The 27,676-nt window shown below is 42.3% G+C and overlaps 1 pseudogene; it reads left to right on the top strand.

Moving 5' to 3' along the window:
* Nucleotides 1-22,803, top strand: part of LOC145076379 (zinc finger BED domain-containing protein RICESLEEPER 2-like) — a 53,121-nt pseudogene extending 30,318 nt beyond the window's left edge.
* Nucleotides 22,804-27,676: the final 4,873 nt, after the last annotated feature.

Here is a 27,676-nt window from a genome sequence, read left to right as displayed (position 1 = left end):
CACTCTGGGACTTCTAGTGGCTGCAACTTACCATGCGATCTCTAATGTTCGGCCTTAACCCTACGACAATTTAGGCACCTCTCAACAAACCACGCTACATCTCTCTTCATACAGGGCCACCAATACTCTCTTTTAAGATCCAGAAACATCTTAGTGGCCCCGAGATGGATCGAGAACCTCGATCTATGCGCCTCCTCCATCAAGATGGTATGCGTTCCTCCAAAAAACGGTACCCAAATCCGACCCTGGAAGGTCATAAGCCCTCTGCTATCGGTCACGAACTTCGACACCTGTCCGATAACTCGCTCTCTGTTATGGTTCTTCGGTATCACTACCTCAGCCTGAGCCCCTCTGATGGTGTCCAACACCGAATTCATCACAGTCAATCTCATACAAATATCGCGAATCAGGGCGCTCTCTGCCCTACGACTCAGGGCGTCGGCTACCACATTAGCCTTGGCCGGGTGGTACAGGATCTCACAATCATAATCCTTTACCACATCCAACCATCTCCTCTGACGCATGTTTAGGTTTAGCTGATCCATCAAATACTTCAAACTCTTGTGGTCCGTGTATATCGTACACCGAACTGCATACAGATAATGGCGCCAAATCTTGAGGGCGAACACCACAGCTCCCAACTCTAGATCGTGGGTGGGATACCTTGCCTCATGGGGCTTCAGCTGCCTCGATGCGTACGTGATCACATGCCCCCTCTGCATCAACACCACGCCCAACCCAGATATCGATGCGTCACAATACACCACGAAGTCCTCCATCCCCTCTGGAAGAGCCAACACCGGGGCTTCGCACAATCTCTGGCGAAGAGTCTCAAATGAGTCTTGCTGCTCTGGGCCCCAGCTGAACACCACACCCTTCCGGGTCAACCTGGTGAGAGGAACAACAATCTTGGAGAAATCCCTAATGGACCTTTGATAATAGCCGACCAACCCTAGAAAACTCCTGATCTCAGAAGGAGATTTCGGCACCTCCCAACTCATCACCGCCTTGATCTTGGCCGGATCGACCAGAATCCCCTTTTAGTTAACGAGGTGACCAAGAAATTGCACCTCTCGTAACCAAAAATCGCATTTGGAGAATTTCGCGTAAAGCCTCTCCGATCTCAGCATGCTGAGGATTTCTCGCAAATGCTCCTCATGCTGCTCCCTGGATTTCGAATACACCAAAATGTCGTCAATGAACACAATCACTGATCGATCCAGCATCGGTCTGCATACCCTGTTCATGAGATCCATGAATGCTGCAGGCGCATTGGTGATCCCGAATGGCATCACCACGAACTCGTAATGCCCATAACGAGTCCTGAATATGGTCTTCTGGATATCCTCCTTGCGCACGCTCATCTGATGATATCCAGATCTCAGATCAATATTGGAAAACCAAGATGTGCCCTGCAGCTGATCGAACAAATCATCGATCCTCGGCAAAGGATAACGGTTCTTGACCGTTAACTTATTCAGCTCTCGATAATCTATGCACATTCGGTGTGAACCATCATTTTTCTTCACAAAAAGGATCGGTGCTCCCCACGGCGAGCTGCTCGGCCATATAAACCCCTTCCCCAGCAGCTCCTGAAGCTGCGAGGATAACTCCTGAATCTTTGGAGGTGCAAGGCGATAGGACGCCTTGGCAATAGGTGCTGCCCCTGGAATCAAATCAATGCGAAACTCAACCTGCCTCTCGGGAGGCACACCCGATAACTCCTCAGGAAAGACATCTGGGAATTCACGCACTATCGGGACCTCCTCAACCGTACTCGGTCTCTCTGCACCAACTCTCATATCCATCAAATACGCTACAAAACCACTACAGCCCTGCTGTAGACTCTGCCTCGCTCTAGCAGCCGAACAAAACGCTGAATCGGGACGGGTACCCTCGCCAAACACCGTAAGAACTCCCCCACTAGGGTCTCGTATAGTCACCAGCTGTTGCTCGTAGTCGATAACTGCTCCAAATCTGCTCAACCAATCCATGCCTACGATGACACAGACGTCCCCCATCGCAATCGGGACCAAATCAATAGGAAAATCTACACCGAAAATCTCGAGTACACATCCTCGAATCACCTCCGTGGCATACACTGCTCTCTCGTCGGTGGTGGAGACTCTCAGAGGTCGACTCGCATATGGAGTTCGTAACGATATAAAAGATCGACTCGCACCCGAGTCAAATAAAAGATCGACTCGCACCCGAGTCAAATAACACCAAAGCAGGTACAAAACTCACAAGAAAAGTACCTATGCATATCATAATATAAGCACAAAATCTCAAACATTAAAATAAGTACATGAAAGAATACATACCAGCCACGACATCGGGCGCTGCGTGGACCTCTTCCGTAGTCAACTGGAAGGCTCTCCCCCAAGCCTTCGGCGTCTCGGTCTTCACCGGACGACTATCAGAAGCTTTAACAGCAGCAGGGGCAGACCCCTGAGAAGCTCCCTGTGCTGACCCTCGTAGTAGCGGACACTCGGCCTACCGGTGTCCGGTATGGTTGCAGTGAAAACACATTACAAACCCCTTGGGGTAGTCCTTGGCCATATGCCCCTCCTTGCCACACATGTAGCAAGTTCCAGCTCTACGAACTCCATCATGACCCTTGCCGCACTTTCCACAAGTGCGGCCCTTCTGGCTCCCTGCTCTGGAATCAGTGCGCTTGGCTCACTTGGCTGCCGGCTGGGACTGTGCCGGTCGCCGATCCCTCCCCTGAGACTCCACCTCCTCCCTAGCCTGAGTCTCTAGCTCGATCTCCCTCTTCCGGGCATTTTCCTGAAGCTCGGCAAATGTACGGTACGAGGAGTTCGCCACGAACTCCCGAATATCTCTCCTCAAAATACTCAAATAACGGCTGATATGTGCCTGCTCAGTAGACATGTGTTCAGGGCAAAACATCGCCCTTTCATGAAACATCCTGGTAATAACCGTAACAGACTTTGTACCCTGCTTGAGGGTCAAAAACTCCTATGCCAACCGATCCCGTTCCACCGAGGGAACGTACTCATCACGAAACATGGTGGTGAACCTCTCCCAGGTCACCGCAGCAAGCTCTGCTGGAGAATAGTGTGCTGTCGCGAAATTCCACCAGTCTTTCGCCCCCAGGCAAAGCTGGTTCAGCGCAAACTGAACCCTCAAGTGCTCCGGGCACGAGCATGTATAGAAACACCCCTCAATTTCAGATACCCATCTCATCGCTGCAATCGGATCCTGTGTCCCATCAAACTCTGGTGGCTTCGTGTTGCTGAACTCCCTAAACAACAACGAGTCACCCCCCTGCGGCCTAGCAGCAGCGACGGCTGCGGTGGCCGCTGCAACAGCAGCCTCAGAAAGAGCGGCATAACGCTCGTCAAAAGTCTCAATCAACGTGGTCTTAATAGACCCGAACATCTCTAGTATCTCTGCCCTGATGGCCGCAGCCACCTCCTCATGGATGATCTGGCGGATCTCCTCATCACTAGTCCCGCTGCTCTCTGGCGCATGACGTGTCCTCACCATGATCTACCTCTGAAATACAACATACGATATTTTAGAAACTCACTCGAGCATACTCGCACTCGATAACTCATCCCTCCTTGATCCCTGGCATCCCAAAGATTCTTACTTGAATTGTACACCGCCCTGGTGTTTTCAGTAGTACGGGCCCAATACTACGGTCCACACCGTATCAGTATACACCCCAAGTCCTCCTCCTAGGATCCCAAGTCCCAAGTACTCTATTACGCATAATCCACTCTCTAACAGATCTCTCATAAGCTCCTCACTGCTACCTACTCACTCTCAAGTAGGGGTGGCAAAAGTCGACACGACACGATAAAAATACACGACAAGAAACAAAATTGGGACGAAATAAAAAATCGAATTCGTGTTCGTGTCGTGTTCGTGTCTGTAATTCGAAACGATAATAACACGGTAACACCACGAAATAAACACGAATATAACACGATTATAAACACAATTTTAAAACGATTAAACCACGATATTGACACGATAATTTATTTTTGTAATAATTTAAATAATAAATTTTATATTTTAAGCGTATAATATAAGTATTCAAATAAAAAAGTTTCGCCGGCTCCTTTGAGAATTGAAAGAACGTGCACTAGAAACTCAATCGACAATTTCCCTTCACCATACTTGTATTGATGGCTTTGTTAACGGCACTATGCTCAATCGATTGTATTAAAGGGTTCCAATTCAACAATTCTCCCTTAAATAACACGTATATGCTCTAACATTTATCCCAATCAAGTGATCAACCCTAATTTTCCAATACCTTCTCATCGCATTGCTGACCTCCATTGCTGATCGAAACAAGTGAAGACGGTGAAGGCGTGAAGCACTGTTAGTTCTTACCGATTGCAATCAAGGTATTTTTTTCATGTGCTCTTAAATCGAAAATAACTTCTTTAAAATTTTCTTCTTAATCGATTCTCAGTTTGCTCTTAAACCGCTAAGAGCTTATATAACTCGTTTTTTCCCTCTTAATCGATTCTTGAGACATATTCATAATTGATTCCAGTTATTAGATGCTCTATCCTTCTCATTTTTCTAATCAAGGGTTTAATTTGATTTCTTAAACAGTTTAATAAGAAATCAAGTTATGTCCTTTTTTCCTGTTCATCCTGATTCATGTTCTTGATTCCGTTTTTTTCCTCTTCTTCCTGATTTACGTTCTTGATTATAGTTTTTTAGTATATTTTGCTGTATAACTTATACATAATATCTGATTGCAACTGCAGAACTTATCAGTTTTTTTTCCTGTTCTTACTGATTGTATGGGATATAGCTATTGATTGTACACATTTTTATTAATGTGTGTTGTGTTTAATATTCTTCTTTTGTATCTGATTACATACTTTTTTCTAGAATGTTTCTTGTCGTTTACACAAATGTACAACTTATTATTCATAGATTTGTTTTCTGTTCTTACTGATTGTAGGGGATATAGCTACTGATTTGTAACATCCTGATTTCCCAGGTATATCATTTTATTTAATTATTTTGGAGTTTGAGGAGGAACTCGGCGAGTTGGAGCCAAGACTCGCCGAGTAGGGTCGCGGATGTTCATCCGGGTTCACGTCCGGACTCGGCAAGTCCATAAGTGGACTCGGCGAGTCCACGCTGTTTAATGAAACCCTAATCCCCCGGGTTTGGAGCCTATTTAAGGGCACTTGTAGCCTCCCATTGCGGCTACCAGTCCCTTGAGAGAACCCTAAGTGAGCCAAATCGTTGTGAGGGAGAAGAAGTCACTTTTTGATCCTTGAACCCTTGGTTTAACAAGAAGAAGGTGACAAGAGCAAAGAGGAGGTGCGATTCAAGCAGTTCCACAGTTCAGAGACATCATTTTGAGGTAATGGTTCGAACCTCCTTCAGTTTTGGTGTTGATCATTAGATCTAGGGTTTTCTAACCCCTTTGGAGAGTGATTATGTGGAGCAAATGGTCCCTCTTCGAGTTTGTGCCTTGGATCTGGACTCAAAGAGGTCCAGAGACCTTGACCCTTGGAGCTTTATGGACCAGTTTAGGATTATTGGCCTTAGGTTGCCATTTTTGGGACTAAATCTCCTTTTGATGCCTTGTTCTGGTTATACAAGCATCAAGTTTCCAACTTTACGTGACATTCATGCTTGGGGAGGCCAGATCTATGGTTTGGGGAAACAGATCTGACCTCAGGAGGTCAGTAGAGTTTGTGCATGGCATGAACTCACTGAGTTGTTCTTGAGACTCGGCGAGTAGGGTTAGGGTTTCACGTAAATTGCTCAGTAAATAGACTTGCCGAGTTGGGGGATGACTCAGTGAGTCAGGAGGGGGTTAGAGGACTGGAGTTCAAGGCGGAACTCACCGAGTTCTTCTTGAGACTCGGCGAGTTGAGTCGGGGTGGCCCCACGATTCCTGTCTGGTATGACTCGTTGAGCATAGGGAGGGACTCGATGTACCAAGCGGGACAAAGAGTTAGTGGACATGTGTGTACCCGCCGAGTCACCGGAGTGCACTCGACGAGTTGGGTCAAAGTTTGACCGTTGACTTTTGTTGACTTTTAGGGTTTGGTCAGCAATGTGGCCTTTAGACCAAGAAGGGGGTAAAACGGTCTTGTACCCTTAAGAGGGTGCCAAGAGAGGATTGAGTCTAGTCTCGAGAGTTATGTTCAAGAGAGCTTTTGCCTTATGTGATAGATGGTGGCGAGTTCGAGATGCAAGCGTGAGGATATCTGCTTCCTGCTTGCCAGGTGAGTCTTCTCACTATACTTTACCTTGAGTAGGTAACCAGAGTTATGTGACAGAGTATTTGTATGCTATGTATGTTATGTGTTGTACTGCATTATTTCTATGTGATTTATGTTGTGCATGTTTGCAGAGTTAGAACCGAAGGGTTCACAGAGTTAGAACCGGAAGGTTCACAGAGTAGGGTCCACGGACCCACAGAGTTATAGCCTCGAGTGGCTAATATGTGTTATATGTGGTATTTTGGGGAACTCACTAAGCTTCGTGCTTATAGTGTTTTGTGTTATGTGTTTCAGGTTTCCCTCTGGATCACGGGACGACACCGACTTGATTGTACACACCAGAGAAAGAATCATGTTTTGAAGATCCTGGTTTATTATGCAAGTGAAAAATGGAGTTATGTTCTGTAATTCGATTATGAATGAGATTTTAAGAAAAGTGTTTGAAGAATTAAACGATTATTTTTAAATGAAAAATTGTTTTGAAATTTACGGTGTTACAAGTTGGTATCAGAGCCTTGGTTTGAGGGATTCGGATGCACCTTCGGGTAAATCTGGACTCAAACTGAGGAAGTAAGAAAAGTTTTCAAAGAAATAATTTTCTAAAGCGGATAAGAGTTCAAAGAGGAAGCGAGAAAGAGCAGTGTGTATAATCAGCCAGAGCCCGAACGGTGATTTCCCAAAATACCCTTACTTTTGTACTATGAGATATTTATGATGCACTTTATGAGATATTATTGCATGCTAGAGACAGGCTAGGTATTCGATATCTTAGGACTAGAGTGGCCTGATTTGTGATGCCTTAGCCTAGGAATTGCTATTATATGCGATGTGCTTTTGAGTATGTGATGAGTGATAATATTTAGTTGGAATCCTTTAGGGGATCTGAGTAGAGGAGTAATCTAGGGGAGATACCTAGATAAGTACCGTGGTACTTAGCGAAAGAATAGTTAGAACCCGCGAGGGGAAGAGTTGCAGAGTTCGGTGGTATTTTCGAGGATGAGCAGAGCAAGCGGAGTTATCACCCAGAGTGATTCATATATATTCTTCGATGCTCGAATGTTGCTTGCTTCGTGCTTTGTGTAACTCTCGATGATGGGAGTCAGCTACTAAGCGAATTTGACAATATTCTGTTGTAGATGGTTGGCATCATTAGGAGCTCTTCAGCAGCTGATGGAAGAGAAGTGTGGGAATCTAGGGGATAGCCTTAGCCAGATGAGTGCGCTGGCAGAGTAGAGAATTTCGCTGGGGAGCGAGCGCGCGACGGAATTGGTGAATGAGAAGGTCGAGCAGCTACTTAGGAGCTCCGGGATAGTCTGTGTGGAAAGTAAGGGTAGATGTGTCAGGTAGTATGGGCCCGTACTACTGAAAGCAGAGGACCCATACTTGATACAGGGAGTATTCTGAAGGTTCTAATGAGCGGATGAGGAGTGATATTATGGTTTGAGTATCATACATCAGAGCGGATTGAGGAGTGATGCTATGGTTCGAGTACCGTACATCGGAGCGGATTGAGGAGTGATGTTATGGTTCGAGTACCATACATCGGAGCGGATCGAGGGGTGAAGTTATGGTTCGAGTACCATACATCGGAGCGGATGAAGGAATGATGTTATGGTTCGAGTACCATACATCAGAGCAGATGGAGGAGTGATGTTATGGTTTGGGTACCATACACTGGAGCATATTGAGAAGAGATGTCATGGGATGAGTACCATGGTTCGTAGTGAATGATGCTTGTGGTTCTCCGGTTATCCGGTCACGATTGATGAGGTAGAGATTAGACGCTATGGATTTTAGGCATGTGGGCCATGATTGAGTTCGAAGAGGCGTCCCTTGAGAGGGAGGTCGAGAGCCTTTTAGAGTATTTTGGTAAGGAGTCAGAGGGAGGGGAGAATTTCAGTCTGAATTGAGCAATCAGTCGATAGAGGAGATGTCACCTTCTATGACCTGGGTGGTTCTATTTATGTTAGTGTGCGGAACATGAGAGGCATGATGCTTAAGTTTTGGGTTTGAGGATAAACCCTGCAGGTTGTCATTGATGATGATTTTCCATCAGAGTATCAGGTAGCAAGTGTGCCGCGAGGCAGTGATTTACCAAGAGCAGATAGTCAGTTGGGATTAAGATAGTCGAGGATCATGTTACACCTATTTGAGTATAGTAGGGCGTATTGTAGAGGTATCACTGGGGAGTCCAGTCGAGTTAATCAGTGCAGTGGTTTTTCTATCTATGTTGGGTATTGAATATGGGAGTGGGTCCCTGTTCTTGGGATGATCCATGTGTTGGAATGTCGATTGATGAGTCAAGGTGGGGGAGTATGATGATTTCATGGTCCACTCTATAAGTCAGTGATGTTCTTGGACAGTTGAGTTTTTTGGTATTGGATTGGTACGAGACTTGGAACGACTAGGGGCAGTCGTGACGAGATGTTCTTGAGGATTTCATCTGAGGTTCAAAGTTATGAGATCGATTGATTTCCTTAAAGGGGATTATCGGGCGTTGCGTAGCACTTTCCAGGGGCAGGTGAGTTATTGTTGGTGAAAATAGTTTGTGAGGTTGTTGATGTGTCAGATAGTGATGGTTCAAACCCTAAGTGGGGGAGAACCGGGTGGTTTATTGAGAGAACCAGAGATTTGTGCAAGAGCGGTTAGGGGTTGGATACAGAAACCTGTGGCTTGAATTCATGAGATCAGGGTCATTGGTGATCAAGGAAAGGTGCAGGGCAAGATAATGCATGTGGTATATGTCTAGGAGAAGGATGTGTGTCTCCACTGCGGGTGGTCAATGGTCAGGAATCTGGTGGTGGTCAGAGTCATTTCAAGTGGAAGACTCGTAATGATGGTATGGACAGTTGAGAACTTCTGGGTTGAAATATGGGTAGAAGATTGTCGAGTAGCCAACTCCCAGGCTGGGATGTGTATTCTTGCTTGGATTTTGAGCAGTAGTGGAAAGGGTTTCGGAGGATCATCAGTGTGTTCTGAAGAGTTAGCGCATTCCTGGTATTCCAATTCAGTGTTTGGATGCACTGAAGTTGCGCATTGAGTGAAATAGGAAATTATTATGGGATTTAGAGGAAATGTATTGTTGTATGTGTATGGTGCTGGGAGTAAGGGAATCAGTGGTAGAGGCAGGACATTGTGATGCTCTGTTAGGGTGTTCCGTGGTTTCTGCGTATAGCGTCCCGATTTCGGAGTTATTTAGAGTCTTGGGTTTAAGTGATGGGTTTTCGCCATAAGAACTTTCCTATGTGCGCATGCAAAACCCTAATGCTCGGATCTAGGCTTTCTAATAAACATGCTTTGAATCCAAGACTTCTAATTACTAATTACGCTAAATAACAATATTGAAACAGATCTAGAATCATACCTTTGAATTCCTTGTTGACCTTGTTGTCTTGGAGCTTCTAGAGTCACAAATGTCACTCCTCTGATGGCTTACAAACACCAATAGCAAGGAGGATGATTTAGGAGAGAGGAGAGGGAAGGAATTTCGACCAGAGGCTCCTTAATTTAGGTTAAGTCACGAATTCTCCATGCCATGGGGTCTATTTATACTTGTAGACTCCTTAAGGATTACAGATAAGTCCCTATCAGATAATCTTCTCTTAAGGCTATCCAAATCCATTCCTAGATAACTCTAATGGACGATTTTAGCTATCCTAAACCTCTTAGAATCCGTCCATAGCATATCCAAATGGATTTACAGTCTAAAGTTTAACTATCAAACAATTGACAGTTTATACCCCTTTATTTAATTAATCTCTTTAAGTCACCAAATTAATTCTAATTAATTCTATGACTTATATTAATCAAATAACAATATATTATTCATTATATTATTCCCATAATATATTAATAATATTTACTCTCTCTTATTAAATCATCCTATCAAGTTGCTATGGTGAAGGCAACCCAAAAGGACCATGCACAACCGGATCAAATACTTGACTAATATAGTTACAGCCTTAGACACTATTCCAACAGTCTCCCACTTGGATAAGTCTAGTAACTATACAAGTACAATTCGGTTTGCAATCGTAGCTCTCAAAGACGCTGTCAAACTCTGATCTAATCAATCTTGTCCTTTAGATAAGGGATCGTACAGTCCTCTGTTAGATATCATGCTGACAATCCTATGGAATGGTTAGTCAAGCATTTAGGTTTCTCGATCTCTGATTTATTTGACATAGAACTTAATTGAACACATCAATTTAGTTTTGACCGGGCCCGGCACATCAGTCAAATCAAATCATCGAGCGGCCGAGATATCGCTTTTACCTTCTTAGATAAAAGTTACAGATAAACTTCGACTTATATGCATTTACTTATTTATTAACCAACTATACACAACAATGCGTTTTATAACACCGATTTACTGATGCGTTTTCGCATTATCAATGTACAACCAATTAACAAATAACAAACCATATATCTAGGTTTTAAGACTATATGATATTATCGTCTTGCGATCACCCTTTTATATCTTATTCCATAAGGTGATTCCAGCAAGCGCGGGTTTGTTCCAATGCTCAAAACTAGTTCATAAGCACTCATGAACGTTGCAGCAACCCTTTGCTATGTCTAACACCATTTAGACAATCTACACACCAATTCATGACAATCTTCATTCATATCTACTTCCAACATATGAACGATTGTGGACAATTTGAACAATTCTGGAAGTCAAAACATGCAAAGTGAAACAATAGTTAAACAATTAACATAAGACAGTAACATTACTCATAAATAAAACTCCTTTATTTAATCATCAAATGTTAACTACATTTATCTATTACACGTTTCTAACACTATCTAATCTATGCTAATATCATCCTTCAGCCCAATACTCCTAGCATGCTGCAAGTGCTTAACCCTACTCAGTCCCTTCGTAAGCGGATCTGCTGGGTTATCTTCTGATGATATCCTCTTCACTACGAGTTGTCCTTCTTCTACACGATGTCTAATGAAGTGATACTTTCTGTCGATATGTCTTGATCTACCATGATCCCTCGGTTCCTTGGTTAAGGCAACCGCACCTTCGTTATCACAGAAAATCTCCATGGGCTCCTTTATGGCAGGTACGACTCCAAGATCACCGATGAAGTTCTTTAGCCATATTGCCTCCTTCGATGCTTCTCTCGCTGCAATGTACTCTGATTCGCACGTTGAATCAGCTACGGTTTCCTGCTTGGAACTCGTCCATGTCACTGCTCCTCCATTTAGGGTAAAGACCCAGCCCGACTGCAAACGGTAATTGTCCCTGTCGGTCTGAAAACTGGCGTCACTATACCCTCGCACCTTCAAGTCATCACTCCCTCCGAGGACTAAGAACCATTCCTTTGTCCTCCGAAGGTACTTAAGGATATTCTTCACCGCAATCCAATGTGCTTTGCCAGGATTCCCTTGATATCTGCTAACCATGCTCAAAGCGAAGGCTACATCAGGGCGAGTACAAGTCATAGCGTACATAATTGAGCCAACTGCGGAAGCGTATGGTACTCGGCTCATTTCTGCTATCTCAGCTTCGATACTCGGGCTTTGAGTCTTACTCAACTTGGCATTACTTTGTATTGGTAATTCTCCCTTCTTTGAGTTTTCCATACTAAAACGTTTTAGTACCTTCTCCAAGTAAGTGTTCTGACTAAGTCCAATTAGTCTCTTACTTCTTTCTCTCACTATCCTTATTCCCAAAATGTCTTCTTCCCAAAATGTAAGAAGCCTCTCCGAGGTCCTTCATAGCGAAGCACTTCCCGAGCCAGGACTTAACTTCCTGCAGAGTCGGGATGTCGTTTCCTATGAGTAATATGTCATCGACATATAGAACGAGGAAGCTTACTATACTCCCACTGGCTTTGACATATACACAAGATTCGTCTTCGCTTCGTACAAATCCAAACTCTTTGACTTTCTCATCGAAGCAAAGATTCCATCTGCGAGATGCTTGCTTAAGTCCATAAATGGACTTCTCAAGCTTACACACTCTATTCGGATGCTTCGGATCCACAAACCCCTCGGGCTGAGCCATGTAAACATCCTCAGCCAACTTCCCGTTAAGGAAAGCGGTCTTGACATCCATTTGCCAAATCTCATAATCATGAAATGCGGCAATTGCTAGCATCACTCTAATGGATTTAATCTTCGCAACTGGTGAGAAGGTCTCATCATAGTCAACTCCAGGAGTTTGAGTAAAGCCCTTCGCAACCAATCGCGCTTTATATGTGTGCACGTTTCCATCCACGTCGGTCTTCTTCTTGAAGATCCATTTGCACCCAACGGTCTTACGTCCGGGCACATAATCAACCAAATTCCAAACTTGGTTATCATATGTGGATTGGATCTCGCTATCCATTGCCTCTTTCCATTTCGCAGACTCCGGGCCTGCCATGGCTTCCTTATAGCTATTAGGTTCATCAAGATTTATTAGTGTACCATCACTAATATATGTGTCCCCTTCGGTAGTAATATGAAAACCATAAAACTGGGGTAGAACTCTAACTCTATCGGAACGTCTAAGAGGTAAGGATTCGTCAATCGGTTCAACCGGAGTTTCCTCCTCGGGTTGAGTGCCAGCGGTAGAGGTTCCTTCATCTATCGACTCTTGAATCTCTTCAAGCTTGATTTGCCTCCCAATGTCTCCTTGGCTTATGAGTTCTCGCTCTCGGAAAACTCCTCTCCTCGCAACGAAGACCACATTGTCCTTCGGTCTATAGAAGAGATATCCAAAGGATGTCTGCGGGTAGCCGATGAAAATACATCGCTCACTTCGAGGTTCAAGATTGTCGTGAGTATCTCGTCTTACGAAAGCCTCGCAACCCCAAACCTTGATATGTGCCAACGAGGGAGCTTTCCATGTCCACATCTCGTGAGGTGTTTTGGCAACCTTCTTGGTAGGGACTCGGTTAAGGATATGGGCGGCAGTCTCTAAGGCATACCCCCAAAAAGAGATAGGTAGTGAAGCACGACTCATCATAGAGCGAACCATATCCAATAAGGTTCGATTACGCCTTTCTGCCACACCATTCAACTGCGCTGTCCTAGGAGGCGTCAATTGCGAAACTATTCCACACTCCTTGAGATAATCGTGGAATTCAAGACTTAGGTACTCTCCTCCTCGATCGGATCGAAGCATCTTGATTTTCCTGCCCAATTGATTCTCCACTTCATTCTTGAACTCTTTGAACTTTTCAAAGGTTTCTGACTTTTGCTTGATTAAGTAGATATACCCATATCTACTATAGTCATCGGTAAAAGTCACGTAGAAGTGGTTCCCATCCTTCGTGGTTGATTTAAATGGTCCACATACATCTGTATGTATTAGGTCCAATAAACCCTCGCCCCTTTCACATGTACTCGTGAAGGGTGACTTAGTCATCTTTCCAAGTAAACAAGATTCGCATGTGTCATCTTCCCTAAGGTCGAATGACTCCAACACTCCATCCTTTTGGAGTTGGGCTATGCGTTTCTTGTTGACATGTCCAAGACGACAATGCCACAAGGATGCTTTATCCATACTAGTGGAAGAATCAATATTCAAAACATCATTTCCTAAGTTATCAACAATCATAACAGTTTCATATATTCCATTACATGGTATAGCTTCAAAGTAAAAGACACCATTTAGATAAGCTAGAATAGAACCATTCTCATTATTAAAAGAAAATCTAAATCCTTGTCTATATAAACCATGAAATGAAATGATGTTTCTAGCCATTTCTGGCGAATAGCAACAATTGTTCAAATCTAAAACCAAACTATTCCTAAGCACTAAAGAATACACTCCAATCTTGGTCACAGGCGACGATCTTCTGTTCCCCATGATTAGATTTATCCTTCCTTGCTCCACATCCCTACTTCTTCTTAGTCCCTGCACATTAGAACAAATGTGATAACCACAACCGGTATCAAGGACCCAAGAAATAGCATGATTAGAATCGTTAGATTTGATTGTGTATATACCTGCGAAAGATGGCTTGATCTTTCCTTCTTTGATTGCTTGCAGGTACTCTGGGCAGCTTCTCTTCCAATGTCCTATCTTGTGGCAGTGGTGGCACTCTGCCTCCTTCGAGTTAGGACAGGGCTTAGCGGGATCAACTTTGGTCCCACTAGAAGAGGCACCATCTCGGGCTTTCGCCTTGCGATAGTTCTTCGATGAAGCTTTCCTCTTCTTTCCCTTTCCTTGACCAATAGCCAAGACAGGAGCAGCGGGCGGATTGGGAGTAGGTGCAACAGACTTGTCCTTGAAGTTGCTCTCAGCGACTCTCAAGAGACCTTGGAGTTTGCTTAGGGTGACCTCCTCTTTGTTCATGTGGTAGGTCATCCTAAATTGGTTGTACATCGGAGGCAAAGAGTGAAGCACCATGTCGATCGCCAAGTCTTCCCCGAAGTCAACATTTAACTTGCGAAGGCGGTCGACATACCTTTGCATCTTTTGCAAGTGCACGGTAAGAGATTCTCCATGACCCATCTTCGCGGAAATCATGTTAGTGAAAATCTCATACCGCTCTTGTCTCGCGTTTTGGTGGTACCTCTCCAATAAGTCTTGGTGCATCTCGTACGGGTACATGTCCTCGTAGGACTTTTGGAATTCGGAGTTCATGGTAGCAATCATGATGCAATGTACCTTCGTTGCATCTCGCTCGTGAGTTTCAAAGGCGGTGATTTCGGCTGGAGTAGCGATTTCGGTGTTAATTTTCTCGAGCTTCTCATCAAGGACATACTCCTTGTCCTCATAGCGAGCAATGGTGCGAATGTATCTTATCCATTCGCTAAAGTTCGTTCCATCGAAGGTGACCTTTTGGCAAAGGCTCATCAACGTGAAAGAACTAGCAGCAGCGTTGTTTGCGTTCGACATCTATAATTAGAAAAGGACAAAGATAGATTAGAATAAGAATCCCTAATTATCACCCAATAAGAAAAATTAGGGCTAGGATCCAACAATGACATTTACATATTAGAAAACGGATGCCGTAATCTAACATGCAAATACATTGAAGGTAAGTGAATGACGATTCACTAATTCTCCATCACAAAAACCTAAACTATTAGTCCTAAGTGTTTTTTGAGAATTCCTAGGTTCGGATGAGATTCATTGAAACTATTCAATGGCATGTTTAAATCCCGATATGCCCTCTTGTTTGTGACTGGGATACCGAGGATCACAAAGCGGGTGTGAATAACCATGCAAATTCACATGGTGCCTTCATTGTAACGATCACCTATTCGATGTGCCGGTAAACCACACATGCTCCATCGACCTATGATATACAATGAATCACCCTTTGCCACCTTCGTATAGAACCAATTAGTGTGCCGGTAAACCACACACGCTCCACTAACTTCTTAGCATGGTGCAAAGTGTAATTTCATGGGATTGCATCAATTCACTTTTCCTAAAGTAACTAAGATTGGGAAATTTTTAAAATATGTGTAGTTACTTTATATTTCTTATTATACTTTTAATGAGAGGATCAGGTTGCCCTATCCTACCCGTTCGGCTAACGACCCTCCACCAATCAAGCAAGCGGTGGGTGTGAGTGTACACCCATTAAGCGCCATTTTATAGGCCGCAACCTTATACCCACCTTATAGATTGGCTTCGTGAATCAGGCCTACTAACGGTAAGACTAGCATTTAGTTATACATATATATATTATACTAGTAATATCATATTAGTATAGGGTTGTATTTTAAACCTTTTAAAATCTAGGGTTTTGAAATTTAAGTTATCTAAATTAAAACTTTTAATCATAAATATAAATTTCAAAACTTGAGGGCAAGTTTTAAACATTTAAAACATGGAGGATCAAATAACAAATAATTCCAATTAACAATTAATGTCCTAATTATCTATATTTGATTTATTCAAGATTTCTTTTAAGATAATTACCAAAATAATCAAAATAATTAATTAATTATCATATAAGGAAATTAAATATTTAATTAGTTGATAATTACCTTTAACTAGATCAAGATAACAGTTATATTTATCAGAAAAACGAATTAATATTGATCTAATTAGTTTATGGAAAGATTAGATAAGATAATTACAAAGAAATCCCGAATCTGGCCATTCCTGACGCCTGGACTCGCCGAGTGCACAAAGGGACTCGCCGAGTCAGGCATACTCGCCGAGTCCACCTTGGAACTCGCCGAGTCCATGACTCAGAAACCTAAAAATCGAATTTTGCAGGTTTGTTTCAGCTAATCAAGCAACAATTTACAGAAAACCAAGCTAGGCTCTGATACCACTGATGGGTTTTCGCCATAAGAACTTTCCTATGTGCGCATGCAAAACCCTAATGCTCGGATCTAGGCTTTCTAATAAACATGCTTTGAATCCAAGACTTCTAATTACTAATTAGGCTAAATAACAATATTGAAACAGATCTAGAATCATACCTTTGAATTCCTTGTTGACCTTGTTGTCTTGGAGCTTCTAGAGTCACAAATGTCACTCCTCTGATGGCTTACAAACACCAATAGCAAGGAGGATGATTTAGGAGAGAGGAGAGGGAAGGAATTTCGACCAGAGGTTCCTTACTTTAGGTTAAGTCACGAATTCTCCATGCCATGGGGTCTATTTATACTTGTAGACTCCTTAAGGATTACAGATAAGTCCCTAACAGATAATCTTCTCTTAAGGCTATCCAAATCCATTCCTAGATAACTCTAATGGACGATTTTAGCTATCCTAAACCTCTTAGAATCCGTCCATAGCATATCCAAATGGATTTACAGTCTAAAGTTTAACTATCAAACAATTGACAGTTTATACCCCTTTATTTAATTAATCTCTTTAAGTCACCAAATTAATTCTAATTAATTCTATGACTTATTTAATCAAATAACAATATATTATTCATTATATTATTCCCATAATATATTAATAATATTTACTCTCTCTTATTAAATCATCCTATCAAGTTGCTATGGTGAAGGCAACCTAAAAGGACCATGCACAACCGGATCAAATACTTGACTAATATAGTTACAGCCTTAGACACTATTCCAACAGTATGACTAGTGATGTATCATGTATCCACGGTTCCAGTGGGAGCCCTCCGTGTATTGTCATCAAGAGAGATTATTTAAGGAAGTGGATCTCCGCTGAGGTAGGTTCTGTGTTATGGCGATTGCCGCCAGAGTCTATAATGCATATCGGGGCAAGTGTGTGTGTGTGTAACTATCTATGATAGTCTTCGGTGCATGAGTTAGTGAACATAATGTGGCGTCGTAATGAGAATGAGAGTATAGGTTGAAGCTACGGGGAGCCGTAGTATTCGCCAGTCAGAGGGTGTTGTGATGCTACGGGGAGCCGTAGTACTCACAAGTCAGAGGGAGGGAGTCGTGGTACTACAGGGAGCCGTAGTACTCACAAGTTAGTTGGCGTTATGATACTACGGGGAGCCGTAGTACTCACTAGTCAGAGGCTGTCGTAATGTTGCGAGAAGCCATAGTACCCACTAGACGGCAAGAGAGTGTGATGATGGAGTGTTCTCCGATAAATGCATGATGCAGAAGAGTTTTAGGCTTGAGTAGCCCTAGCATTGAGTTATGGAGCCTAGTGGTTAAACCGGGGCGAGACGGGGGTCTCCGTCTCTGTCGGGAGGGTCAGCGAGGCGCATGGGAGAATATGCGTAGCAGACAACAGAGGTTAGAGCTTAGTCGATCTTCGATTGGATTGTATTTTTTTATGAGGAAAAGGGAATTTCGTGACTTGCGTGTCACTGGGTCGTGATAGTGGTCACGGGGAGGAAGTTAGTGAGATATTTTAGATCATGTTATGTGTGACCTTTGGGGGTTCAGCTATGGGGCCAAAAGCTGACCTAGTGCTCGGTATCGAAGATGAATATGAGAAATGAGCTAGAGTTTACCATGGTGATGTCTGTGGAAATTTCATAGCGAGCGAGCGATTCAGACGCTCGAGGATGTGTTTCGGGCGTGTGTATTAGATTTCGGGGGGAAATTGTGACCCGTATTTGCCCTTGGCAGAGTTTTCCTACAACAACAGCCATCATTAGTGCATCAGTATGCCACCCTTTGAGTTGTTGTAGGGAAGGGGGTATCGGACCCCATTTGCTGGGGAGAGGTAGAGCAACGTGTGATGGGAATTACAGAGATCGTGCTTCAGACGTCAGAGAAGATACATCAGGTCAGGCAGAGGTTGTTGACCGCTCAGAGTCATCAGAAGAGTTATGCGGACAGGCGCCGGTCCGAGCTCGAATTTTTGGTCGGTGACTTTGTACTCCTGAACGTCTCTCCTTGGGAAGGAGTGATCCGATTCAGGAAGAGGGGCAAGTTGGGGCCTCGATATATCGGTCCTTTTCGGGTGATCGTGAGGGTAGGCAGGGTAGCCTACCGGTTGGAGCTACCTACAGAGCTAGGTCAGATCCATGACACTTTCCATGTGTCGCAGCTGCGAAAGTGTATAGCCGAGGAGTCGGCAGTAGTGCCATTAAAGGATATTCAGGTGGATATGGGTCTGAACTACGTTGAGAGACCAATGGCTATTCGGTATCGAAAGATCAAGGTTCTGAGGAACAAAGAGGTGCCTCTGGTGCAGGTCCAGTGGCAACACCGGAGGGGTCAGAGCTTACTTGGGAGCCGGAGCGCGAGATGCGTCAGCAGCATCCGGAGTTGTTTCCAGAGTGAGACTTCGAGGGCGAAGTCTGAATCTAGTGGGGGAGAATTGTAACATCCTGATTTCCCAGGTATATCATTTTATTTGATTATTTTGGAGTTTGAGGAGGAACTCGGCGAGTTGGAGCCAAGACTCGCCGAGTAGGGTCGAGGATGTTCATCCGGGTTCACGTCCGGACTCGACGAGTCCATTAGTGGACTCGGCGAGTCCACGCTGTTTAATGAAACCCTAATCCCTCGGGTTTGGAGCCTATTTAAGGGCACTTATAGCCTCCCATTGCGGCTACCAGTCCCTTGAGAGAACCCTAAGTGAGCCAAATCGTTGTGAGGGAGAAGAAGTCACTTTTTGATCCTTGAACCCTTGGTTTAGCAAGAAGAAGGTGACAAGAGCAAAGAGGAGGTGCGATTCAAGCAGTTCCAGAGTTCAGAGACATCATTTTGAGGTAATGGTTCGAACCTCCTTCAGTTTTGGTGTTGATCATTAGATGTAGGGTTTTCTAACCCCTTTGGAGAGTGATTATGTGGAGCAAATGGTCCCTCTTCGAGTTTGTGCGTTGGATCTGGACTCAAAAAGGTCCAGAGACCTTGACCCTTGGAGCTTTATGGACCATTTTAGGGTTATTGGCCTTAGGTTGCCATTTTTGGGACTAAATCTCCTTTTGATGCCTTGTTGTGGTTATATAAGCATCAAGTTTCGAACTTTACGTGACATTCATGCTTGGGGAGGCCAGATCTATGGTTTGGGGAAACAGATCTGACCTCAGGAGGTCAGTAGAGTTTGTGCATGGCATGAACTCGCCGAGTTGTTCTTGAGACTCGACGAGTAAGGTTAGGGTTTCACGTAAATTGCTTAGTGAATAGACTTGCCGAGTTGGGGGATGACTCAGTGATTCAGGAGGGGGTTAGAGGACTGGAGTTCAAGGCGGTACTCGCCGAGTTGTTCTTGAGACTCGGCGTGTTGAGTCGGGGTGGCCCCGCGATTCCTGTCTGGTATGACTCGTCGAGCATAGGGAGGGACTCGACGTACCAAGCGGGACAAAGAGTTAGTGGACATGTGTGTACTCGCTGAGTCACCGGAGTGCACTCGGCGAGTTGGGTCAAAGTTTGACCGTTGACTTTTGTTGACTTTTAGGGTTTGGTCAGCAATGTGACATTTGGACCAAGAAGGGGGTAAAACGGTCTTTTACCCTTAAGAGGGTGCCAAGAGAGGATTGAGTCTAGTCTCGAGAGTTATGTTCAAGAGAGCTTTTGCCTTATGTGATAGATGGTAGCGAGTTTGAGATGCAAGCGTGAGGATATCTGCTTCCAGCTTGCCAGGTGAGTCTTCTCACTATACTTTACCTTGAGTAGGTAACCAAAGTTATGTGACAGAGTATTTGTATGCTATGTATGTTATGTGTTGTACTGCATTATTTCTATGTGATTTATGTTGTGCATGTTTACAGAGTTAGAACCGGAAGGTTCCCAGAGTTAGAACCGGAAGGTTCACAGAGTAGGGTCCATGGACCCACAAAGTTATAGCCTCGTGTGGCTAATATGTGTTATGTGTGGTATTTTGGGGAACTCACTAAGCTTCGTGCTTACAGTGTTTTGTGTTATGTGTTTCAGGTTTCCCTCAAAATCACGGGACGACACCGACTTGATTGTACACACCAGAGAAAGAGTCATGTTTTGAAGATCCTGGTTTATTATGCAAGTGAAAAATGGAGTTATGTTTTGTAATTCGATTATGAATGAGATTTTAAGAAAAGTGTTTTAAGAATTAAACGATTATTTTTAAATGAAAAATTGTTTTGAAATTTATGGTGTTACATGATTATACACTTTTTTGTTATTGTGTGTTGTGTTTAATGTTATTCTTCTGTATTGGTTACATACTTTTATTTTCTAGATTGCTTCTTGTCTTTTACACAAATGTACAACTTATATTTCATAGTTTGTTTTTTGCTTTTCTTCCTGATTGTAGGGGATTTGGCTATTAGTTCAATTTTGATATGAAGAGGCCAAAACTCGACACAGCTTCTGCAGCTGTAGCTCCACAGGTATTTTAATTTTTTATTAACTTTCTGTTTACAAGCTCTTTTCTGATTACTCTTCTGATTTCTTGTTGTGCTTCTAAGTTTTTTAATATATGCTTGCATTTGTATCTTAGGATGTTGAACTTGAAGAATCTGATGACATTGATGTAGTGGAGATAGATGTTAAAATAGAAGGTGAAGAAGAGGATGTAAAAGTGGAAAGAGAAAGGTGGTCTGAGGTTTGGAAAGTTTTTACTAGACTTCCAATTAGTAAAGATGGCAGGGAAAGGGCGGAATGTAATCAGTGCAAAAAAGGATACATCTATGAAACTAGGACTGGGACGGGTAGCATGCGAAAACACATCACAAAGTGTCCTAAAAGGGATAAAGTCAGGTGGTTCTTTTTCAATAAACTCTACTGTTTTTAAACCTGAAAGATTTCGTGAACTTCTTAGTGAAGCTATTGTCAAGCATGACCTTCCCTTTAAATTTGTAGAGTATGAGGGAATTAGAGAAATCTTTCAGTACTTGAATGAAAAAGTTATCACCATTACTAGAAACACTTCTAAAGATGATGTGTTGAATTTGTTTAAAAGAGAAAAGTTGAAACTTAAGAATCTGTTTGAGTTACTTCCTGGTAGGATTTTATTAATTGCTGATTTGTGGTGTTCAATTAATACAGATGGTTTTTTATGTGTTACATCTCACTTCATTGACATGGAGTGGAAGTTGTAAAAGAGAGTTTTAAGTTTTCAATATATGCCACCTCCACACAATGGTGTATGCTTAACAAAAACAATATCTAGTATATTGTCCGATTGGGGGATTGATAAAAAGTAGTTTACAATAACATTAGATAATGCTTCCAGTAATGATACGTTTGTCAATCTCCTAAAAGGTCAATTATGCAATGAAGGTGCACTTCGTAGTGATGGAGATTATTTTCATGTTTGATGTTGTGCTCATGTGTTGAATTTAGTTGTTCAAGATGGATTGAAGGCTATTGATGAAGGCATTGTCAAAGTGAGAGAATCAATTAAGTACGTGAAGGGTTCCCAAGTACGAAAAACTAACTTTATGAATGTTGTGAAGCAAGTCAATTTGATTCCAAAAAAAGGCTTGCGACAAGATGTTCCCACTAGATGGAATGCTACATTTCTTATGATCGAAAGTGCTATTTTTTATCGTCGTGCTTTTTTCCGATTAGCACTAATGGATTCTAATTATTTGGATTGTCCAAGTAATGAGGAATGGGGTAAATTGGAAAAGATTTTCAGATTCTTGGAAGTATTTTATGAAGTTACATGCATTTTCTCTGGAAATAAATATTGCACATCAAACTTATATTTTCCTTTGGTTTCGACGGTTGAAAGAACTTTGAGAGAAGAAATGAAAAGTTCAGATAAGTTTATGAAGAATATGGCTGGCCAAATGTATGCAAAGTTCTCAAAATATTGGTCTGAGTATAGTCCTATTTTGGCGATGGCTGCGGTGTTGGATCCACGATATAAGATGCAATATGTTGAGTTTACTTACAAAAAACTCTATGGAAGTAATTTTCGTGAGCATAGTGATCGTGTTCGGGAGAAGTTACATGATCTCTTTAGTGAATATGTTACTGGATTGCCTTACAAAACATCAACTATATCAACAAGTGATTCATGCAAGAGTGTCAACAAAAAGAATGACACAATACTTAGCAAAAGCACAAGAGAAATGCTACAGGTAAGAAGAAGCTGTTTTTAGTACTTAATTAATTTTTATTAATTTAATGCTTCAGATTTTTTACATTTACTAACTAATTTACTATTTTATAGGAGTTCACAGTTTATGAAACTAAGGAGTTCGCTTTGTCTCAAAAATCACAATTGGAGATGTACCTAGATGAGCCAAGAAGTGATATTACATAAGATATAAATGTTCTTTCTTTTTGGAAAGCTCATCAATATCATTATCCGGAACTCGCTTCCATGGCTCGGGATATTTTAAGCATCCTTGTTTCCACTGTAGCATCCGAGTCAGCTTTTAGTAATGGTGGTCGTGTTCTTGATAAATTTCGAAGTTCGTTGGCACATAAAAATGTTGAAGCTATAATTTGTGCAAAAGATTGGTTGTTTGGGATTTCAGGTAGTTTTTTTTTTGAAACATTTTTATAAAGTGATTTAACTATTATAATATGTTTATTATTATTTGTAGGTGATGAAGAGTTGTGTTTACAAGATCTTACAGAAGATATTATGGAATTGGATAGCAAGGGAAGTGATACACATGAAGCGATGGAATGACAAGTTTGAAGATATTTAGCATTATTTGATGTGATTTTTTGCTGTTTTTTTCATTAAGTTTGCGTTTTTCGTTTTGAAACTTAATTTTTGCAAGAACTTATCGATGGCATTATTATGGAAATTGTTTTTTTTGTTAAATTTTGTCGTGTTATCGTGTTGTCGTGTTTCTCGTGTTTTTTATTTTTTCGTGTTCGTGTTAATGAAAACTAACACGACATCATCTCGTGTCATGTTCGGGTTGGATAAAATTAATTCGTGTCATGTCGTGTTAGCTAAAAACACGAAACGATGGCACGATTTGCCACCCCTACTCTCAAGCATCTCATAGCAGCTCACCTCCCCCTAGGCTAAGGCATCACAAATCAGGCCACTCCAGTCCTAATAGGAATACCTAGCCCACTCTAACACGAGAATACATCATATCAATCTCATAAACATATAACATAAGGGTATTTTGGGAAATCACCGATCGGGCGCTGACTGATTGTACACACGACTCTGCTCTGCGTTTTCCAAAAATCTTTTACTCTTTTTAGAAAACTTGGTTCTCTTTTGAAAATATTTCTCAAATCCTCAGTTTGAGTTCAAATACGCCCGAAGGTATACTCGAATCCCTCAAACCAAGGCTCTGATACCAACTTGTAACACCGCAAATTTCCAAAACAATTTTTTCGCATTTTATAAAAACATAATTCATTCATTATTCATAAAAACATCATTGTTTAAAACTAAATTCATAACATATATCAATCCCAAGATCTCATAACATAAAAATCCCGTGTGTGTACTGATCAAGCCAGCGCCTTTCCGCGATCCTCACTAGTACCTGAAACACATAACATAAAACACTGTAAGCACAAAGCTTAGTGAGTTCCCTAAAATACCACATATAACACATATTAGCCACTCGAGGCTATAACTCTGTGGGTCCGTGCACCCAAACTCTGTGAATCCTCAGGTTCTAACTCTGTAAACATGCACAACATAAATCACATAGAATAATGCAGTGCAACACATAACACATATATAGCATACAAACACTGTATCACATAACTCTAGTTACCTACTCAAGGTAAAGTATACTGAGAAGACTCACCTCAGATATCTTAGTAAATCTCTGACTCGGTAAACACTGGTCTAGCCCCTGCCTAATCACATGAAATAAAATACTCTAATTAATACAACCCTCAGGGCTAGGCTAATCTCTTTCTCTCTATACATCCTCTAGGAAGGGTAAAAGACTATCCTACCCTTCCGATGACTCTAAGGTCCAAACATTGACTAACCCTAAAAGTCAACAAAGTCAACGGTCAACCTTGACCAAATTCACCGAGTGCACAATTGTGACTCGGCGAGTCCATACGTGTTCTTCACTCTCCTAATCCTCATTCGAATCACTGAGTCAACCTCAACTCTGCAAATCATCACTGATCACAATCTGTGAAATGTCCCGACCCAACTCGCTGAGTCCAGCTACTGACTCGGCGAGTACCATCGTGCACTCTATCCTCTAAATTCCCTCTGACTCACCGAGTGGCTTCCCCAACTCAGTGAGTCACCAACTGTGTGATTATCGGGAAAACCCTCGTCCTACTCGTCGAGTCGGCTATTGGACTCGGCGAGTTCATGCCATTCTCAAGCTGAACTGACATTTTGAGGTCAGATCCGCTCCTCTAAACCATAGATCTAGCTTCCCAAAGCATTATAATCACGTAAAGCTAACATCTTGGTGCTCATGCAAAGGCTCAAAGGCCTTATTTGAAGATATGGCCTCTAAAATGACATCCTAAGCTCATAACCTCCATTAACACCCATAAAGCTCAAGGAAAAAGGGTCTCTGGACCTCTTTGGGTCCAAATCTACAGCACCAACACGAGAAGGGACCAATTACTCCATATAACCATCCTCTAAAGGGGCTAAAAAGCCCTAACTCTAAGAATTACACCATAAACTGAAGAAGGGTCGAATGAATACCTCAAAATGAAGTCTCTGAGCCCTGGAATCATTGGGTTAGCACCCTCTTCAGCCTCCTCTTGTCTTGATCCTCTTCTATTTGAAAAAACACTAACAATGATCAAGAAATGACTCCTTTCCTCTCACAAACGCTCTAGCTCACTTAGGGTTTCTCTCTGGGGTCTGGTAGCCGCAAATGACAGTCATAAGGCCCTTTAAATAGGCCCCAAACCCGAGGAATTAGGGTTTCATTAAACAGCGTGGACTCGCTGAGTCCTTGGGGCGACTCGCCGAGTCTAGCCATCCACCCGGATAATGATTCGCGTGTCTACTCGGCGAGTCTATGCATCAACTCGCCGAGTTCTTCCACAAAAATTGAAATTCAACGAATAAATATAATACCTGAAATTTCGGATGTTACAAATAGGGTAGTTTCGTTCGAGATGTTGTATCGTGCTCATGGGATCGCTCCAGATTTGTGGGTATTTCACCATTTCTTATGTTTTGCATCGTCTTTCTTCTAGGCAAAGTTACACCTTTGTTGTTCGTAAGCATAGTTATGTTCTTGTGGCGAAGCAGAAGAACTCCCCCGAAGAACTGGCCGAACCGTTATGTTGACCGTGTGGGTTTCATGGTTCGTAGGACGACTTCAGTCTCTGAGCAATTGTTTTCCCTATATTCTGATAAGGAGCAGATGACTAGGGTTCTTCATTCTTCTTAGGTGGTAACCGATGATTTTATGGAGTATGTGCTTGTTGGTACCAGGATGAGTATGTTCTAGAGGCTTCATGATAAGATGTCAGAGTTTTACGTTAGGGTGAAAGGTATTTAAGTGCCACTTTAGTCCTTATCTATTACCCCCCCCCTTTTCTTTTTTTAAAAAAATAAAGAATTAAATTGGTGTTGCATGTGTTGAGAAGGGGGTTGATTTCCTTGATGTGTTGGCCAATAAATGGGTGGGGAGTCTTCGATATCGTGAGATGCATCTTGTAGACAGGGTGTTGTCGTCTTTTGCTTTTACGTTATGGCGAAAGGTACACCCCCCCCCCCCCCCCCCCGCCCGCTTTTTTTTAAAAAAAAAGAGAAAGAATTAAATTGTTGTTGCATGTGTTGAGTCTTTTGCTTTTCGGAATGAGGACTTTATCGCGCAGTTTATAGTTGTTCAGGATGTTTAACGACTTCGGGATGTTGTGCAGCCTTCCAGGTCTACCTCGATTGATTCTGGGACTGTGGATGGATTTGTAGAATCTTCTGACAGTAAAAATTTTCATGAGGAAGTTGTGGAAGATAACAAGGAGGGGATTATCCCTACAACAAATTAACACAAACCAGCCCCTTTTGTGAAGTTTATCATGAGAAACCACAATTTACACCTTATTGGGTTTAAACCAAACCACCAAGACTATTTTTCTTACTGAATTAACAAAAAAAGGGGTTGCTTTAGTTAATTCACATAGTTGAAGGGTCCTTTTTAGTAAATTAATTAACAAAAAATGACCTTTTTTATCAATCTTTTCGAATGGGGGTTATTTGGATTTAAAAGATACAAATAGAGGAGTTAGTTATGCGAAAACTCATTAAATGAAGAGGGGATCGGGGCTTTTTGGGTTCCTTGTTTGATCGAGCAAAAGGGCACAAATGAAACTAGACAGAAAAAAACACAAAGGCGGCAAGGACACAAGTCCGACGGTTGATTCATCATCATCGAGAGAGGAGACCTTAGTTTCTCGACTTGACCGAAGGAGGAAAGGAACGGAAGCAGCAGAGTTGCTCTTCTTCTGCTCTAACAGTGTATTTAAAGGGATGAGGAGGGTTGGTCCGGTGAGGCAACGCAATCAGCAGCAGCAGGTGAGCGGAAGGGTCTGCACTAGCAGCCTCTTTGTCGATTTCTTTTTTTTATTATTCTATAAATAGCACAATCGAAGGAGAGATGGGAAGAAAGGGAGCAATGAAACAAGAGAGTAGGGGGCTACTCTGGCAGCGTCCTTGCTTCTTCTTCTTTTTTATTTTGAGTAGGAACAACTAGGGAAAAGGAAAGCAGGCTGAAAAAGTAGTCCAAGGGGATGTTTTGCTTGTTGCATTCGGCGAGAGGGAGAAGGGAAAAAATAAAGGCTGTTGCCTCTTGAATTTTACAAGAAAAACCCACCTCCTGTAGGGGTGGTTTGTTTTCTTTGCTTGGCAGAAACAAAAGGATAAACGAGGGTGGATCAAGAGGCTGTTGCCTCTTGTTTCTTACCGAGAAAACAACACCTCCAAGGTGTGTTCTTGGTTGTGAATTGATGCAGAAAAGAAAGGAGGTGTTTTGAGTGTGTTTTGGGGCTGAAATCTACTGAATGAAAGACCATTAATATCTGGCCACTTATGCTTCTAAGGTTGATGCACTTTGGTTAAAAACTAGAAGTAATGTCATATCCCTTTAATCATTCATTATACTAAGTTTGAATGGGTTTAGGAGTGTTAGAGAGAAAGAAAACGTAGGAATGTGAGGAAGGGTGCAGGAAGTTCTTTTCATGATAGTTATGCTTTTAAAGTCAAATAACTAGTA

This window comes from Lactuca serriola, chromosome 9 (assembly GCF_051521515.1).
Source record: "Lactuca serriola cultivar US96UC23 chromosome 9, Lser_US96UC23_V15, whole genome shotgun sequence".
NCBI lineage: Eukaryota > Viridiplantae > Streptophyta > Magnoliopsida > Asterales > Asteraceae > Lactuca > Lactuca serriola.
The sequence above is the reverse complement of the archived record's forward strand: the minus strand, read 5'-3'. Positions and strand labels throughout refer to the sequence as shown.